The sequence below is a fragment of the Mastomys coucha genome, unplaced genomic scaffold, assembly GCF_008632895.1.
Source record: "Mastomys coucha isolate ucsf_1 unplaced genomic scaffold, UCSF_Mcou_1 pScaffold4, whole genome shotgun sequence".
Lineage (NCBI taxonomy): Eukaryota > Metazoa > Chordata > Mammalia > Rodentia > Muridae > Mastomys > Mastomys coucha.
Genome location: NW_022196910.1, coordinates 4,751,382 through 4,756,501, shown reverse-complemented (window position 1 = coordinate 4,756,501; position 5,120 = coordinate 4,751,382). Strand labels below are relative to the sequence as shown.

At 38.3% G+C, this 5,120-nt stretch overlaps 1 pseudogene; it reads right to left on the bottom strand.

The window, feature by feature from the left end:
* Positions 1–453: 453 nt before the first annotated feature.
* Positions 454–3,720, bottom strand: LOC116076505 (annotated as a pseudogene).
* Between the last annotated feature and the right edge of the window lie 1,400 nt (positions 3,721–5,120).

Here is a 5,120-nt window from a genome sequence, read left to right as displayed (position 1 = left end):
TCTCTCCCTCTCTCCCTCTCTCTGTCTCTCTGTCTCTCTCTGTCTCTGTCTCTCTCTGTCTCTCTCTTTCTCTCTGTCTGTCTCTGTCTGTCTCTGTCTCTGTCTGTCTCTCTCTCTCTCTCTCTCTCTCTCTCTCTCTCTCTCTCTCTCTCTCTCTCTCTCTCTCTCTCCATCTCTGCCCCTCTCTCTGCAAGACAAGGTAAGTGGTGAGCAATGATCATAACACACTGAATTCAAATTTCCTTGTTCTAAAAAAAATATGTCCTTTAATTCAACCTCACATAAATTCTTTGGACATGGGCAGAACTCTAGTCTAGTTCCTCACAGACAACTCATTCCTTTCTGAAATCTAATGGACAGAGTCTTTATTTTATGAATTTCTATGGGCATTTTGACCTTCCATACTCTGAAAAATTGCCAGCTAAGCTTTGTTTATAGCACTATAGGGCTTCTCTAGCTCATATTCATACTCTTCTGCATAAAGTGAATTCGTTCATGTCTTTGCAAGGAACTGCACTGCAAGAAGGCTTTCCCACATTGCTTGCATCTGTAAGGTTTCTCTCCACCGTGAATCTTTTCATGATAACAAAGTGAACTACGGTAAGTGAAGGCCTTACCACATTGCTTGCATACATATGGTTTCTCTCCACTATGAACCATCTCATGGTCCTGAAGGGAGCTATGGAGAGTAAAGGCTTTACCACACTGACTACACACAAATGCTTTAAGTGTATTATGTGTTTGCTCATATCTCTGAACCTGACTCATAGAAGGAAAGGCTTTGCCACACTGCCTACATACATAGAGTTTCTTTCCACTGTGAATCCTTGCATGACATTGAAGGGAACTGGAAAAAGTAAACACTTTCCCACATGGCTTACATACATAAGGTTTCTCTCCAGTGTGAGTTCTTTCATGGCGTTGAAGAGAACTGTAAAAAGTAAATACTTTTCCACATTGCTTACATACACAAGGTTTCTCTCCATTGTGAATCTTTTCATGGTACTGAAGGTAACTGTTTTTAGAGAAAGCTTTCCCACATTGTTTACATACATAAGATTTTATTCCAGAGTGAGTTTGTTCATGCCGTTGAACCTCACTCAAGCATGAAAAGAGTTTCCCACAATGCTTAAATCCACAGGCTTTCTCCCCGCTAGGTATCTGTTCGTGTTTGTAAGGATCTGCACAATGTAAAGGCTTTCCCACACTGTTTACATCCATAGGGTTTCTCTCCAGTGTGGGTCCTTTCATGATGATAAAGAGAATTCTGTGTTCTGAAGGTTTTACCACATTACTTACATACATAGGGTTTCTCTCTATTGTGCGTCTTTTCATGGTGATAAAGGGAATTGTGTGTAGTAAACACTTTACCACATTGTTTACATACATAGGGCTTTTCTTCACTATGAATCCTTTCATGGCATCTCAAGTAATTGGAATGAGTGAATGCTTTCCCACAGTGCTTACAGTCATAGGGTTTCTCTCCACTATGGATCCTTTCATGATACCGAAGAACGCTGTGAACATAAAAGGCTTTATCACACTGCTTACACTCATAGGGTTTCTGTCCACTGTGAATTCATTCATGTCTTTGCAGGTATCTGTACAACATGAAGGATTTCCCACATTGCTTACATTTGTATGGTTTTTCTCCTGTGTGAATTTTCTCATGGCATCGGAGGGAAGTGTGTGTAGTGAAGGCTTTTCCACACTGCTTACATTCATATGGCTTCTCTCCAGTATGAATCCTTTCATGACATCTCAAGGAACCAGAATGAATAAATGTTCTCTCACAGTGCTTACAGACATATGGTCTCTCTTCATGATGCATCTTTTCATGGCATTCAAGGTCAGCAGGATTAGTAAAGTGTCTATCACATTGTTTACACACAAACAACTTCTCTCCGATATAAGAACTTGGATGAATAAAAAGTGAAGTAGAGTAGGGAAAGTCTTTAGAGCGCTCCTTGCACTTACACGGACCATCCCCTTTGTGTGTTCTCATTGGTCTTTCAACACCTGCAATGTTCCTGAATTCTTCCCTACGCTGTTTGCACACATCTAGTTTCTCTGAAGCATGAGTTCTTCCATGTATCTGGAAGAAATTATCAGTAAGAGCTTTTGCACACTGCTTAATTTCGCAACATTTCTCTTCAGGTTGGGTTTTCATATGCCTCAGAAGGCACTGGAGAAGACTCAAGTTGTTCCTACAGTCCTTACATTCATACAATCGCTTTGCATGTTTCTGACATTCATATGGTTTGTGTCCATTTTGAACCCTGATAGGCACATTTAAGGATGAATGACCATTGAAGACATTTCTACATATATTCCTTTCACATGGCTTGAATTCATGAGGAATATCTTTATACTTATGTATATTATTATGTATTATTATTATGTATACTTAGGATCAAGAATCCAGCTGAAATTTTTTACACATTGACTATCTTCTTTGTGTTCACAAAGACTCTTTCCCATTTGACTTCTGAAAAAGAAAAGTTTTATTATTATTTTCCAATAGAATAGTAATTTTAAACATGAATATATGAACATTCTACAGTATTGCTTCAGATAATTATTATCAATAGTGATGGTCCTAGAGACTTTTTCTTTTTCCTTTCATTTTGATTTTTTTAAGGTGCATAGGTCTTTTGAAACACAATATTAATCTGTGCCCCAATGGTGGTCAAGCCTAACCTTTTCCAACATTTGGGAGGTGAAGACAGAAGGATAAAGAAGTTAAGGCCAAGGTCAAGTTCATAATCAGTTTGAGGCTAAGCTAGACAATCCAAAAACCTATCACCAAAAAGACAATAAAAGGGATAGATGGATAGCTCAGCAATTGAGAGCATATACTGCTGTTCCATGGGACCTGAATTCAGTTCCTAGTGTTCATGTCAGGCTGCTCACAACAGCCTATACTCCAGGCCCAAGGGAACCTGGCAATCCTGGCTTCTGTGTACTCACATGGATATATTCATGCATTTATATGTAATCTGAAATAAAACAAGCATGGTGCTGGTGCACACCTTTAATCCCAGCACTTGGGAGGAGAGAGAGGAGAATCTCTGGGCTCAAGGCCAGACTGGTCTACAGAGCAACTTTCAGGACAGCCAGGGCTACAAAGAGAAACCCTGTCTCAAAATAAATTAATAAATATATAGATAGATGATACATAAATACATACATACATACAAAGATAATACATGAATAAATAAAATCAAATTAATCTTTAAAAGGTAAGTATCACAGAAACACTTTAATGCTATAGACATTTAAAATACAAAAATATGTTGAGTTGGAGGATTTTCTGAATATGGACCTATGTGAATTTTTGGAGACAGTTTTCTAAGACTACATTAATTGGGAGGGCGTTCAGACTATATACTTCTGGTCTTCCTGTGCCATTCCTAAAACACAGACCCAGAAAAATAACTGACTTAGTATAGAATTATGCAAATGTATGAAACTAAATAATTTCATAACAAAACACAGAATATGGTATATTGGCCAAATTTCTGTCTGTATATTTCACAATGCATGGGTGTGAACTAGTGAGCAAATCATACTTGGTTGCATCATAAGCGACCTCTTACCTATGGCTGCCAAGTTCCTGAATGCCTCCTACATTACATCTTTGTAGAGCTTCTTTTGAGAAGGACTCAGCAGTGCCCACTCCTCCATACTGAACTTTACAGCCACTTCCTCAAAGGTCATGGATTCCTAAAACATGCCACATATTTCCAAGAGAAGGGTAAGTGACAACATTGGTGATCAAAACTGAGATTATAAATCACATGATGCTGGCAACCTCCACAAAAAAAAAATTCTCGCATTAGATTGGAACCATATGGAACAAGGACAGTCAAATGGGATCACTTACTGTGTTGCTAGACAACCCTAGTAACTAGAAACTGAGCCTGCTACATTGCTTCCTGTTTTAAAAATATTTATTTGTGACTGGTAGTGGTAGTATACTCATTTAATTCAGCACTTAGTAGGCAGAGGCAGATGGATATCTGTGAGTTCAAGGCCAGCCTGGTCTACAGAGTGAGTTCCAGTACAGCTAGGGCTACACGCATACACACATATACATACACATACACACACACATACACACACATGTGCACACACACAAAACTTGTCTTGAAAAAACAAATTGATTAATTAATTGATTGAGTAATTAAATGTTTATCTGTAATTATGTGTATGTTTGTGCCTGTACTGGGGTGTGTGGAGATGAGTACAGATGCCCACAGAAGCCACACCCATAAGATTCACAAGAATTTCAGAGTGGTTGTGAGTAATCCATCATGTGTGCTAGGAACTGAATTCTGGCCATCTGAAAAAATTAGTATGAGTTGTTAATCACTCTACCATCTCTCCAGGCCCCTGTTAGGTGACTCTTAACAAACTCCCACTACTCACTACTTAACATACACAAGAATTAATACCAAATAGTCTCAAACTATCTCTTCTTATACATTCTTCTTATTCAAAAAATAAATAAACTATCTATTGGTTTATTCTGGAGTTTGGGGTACATACACCATAGTGTTTGTGTAGAGGTCCGAGAGCTAGTCATCCTTCCACAATGTGTGTCATCCAAGGCAGGTGTCTTTACCATTGAGCCATCTCTTTGGCTCAATTGAACCAGTCTTTTTCTTATAAATTCTTGAGGACAAACTCAAAACTATCGCAGAATCTGGTGCTGCTACTGGAATGGCCTGAATGAGCCTGTGAAAAGCAGCCTGCTCCTCCAACTTGAGTTAACAACATACTTTTGTTTAATAGATGTTTTCTCTCTAGATATTAGAAAGTTTTGGACATATCTAGCAAAAGGAGCTTACCTGGTGACAAAGTAATCTCAAGATAATGAATCCCTAAAGATCTGCTCTGAAAGATAATGCTTAGCCCTTCTTGAAGCAACTTTGTGTAGAGGAAAACAAAGGCATGCTCTGTGAAAGCACAGAGAAACAACTTTAGTAAGTCTGTATCTAAAATCTCAACTGCCAACCCTGTTTTAAACACCAAAAATGAATACAAATGAGAATTTACTATTCAAATAGAAAAACATTACTGCTCTTGTTGGAAAATGTAAAGGGCCAAGAAATAAT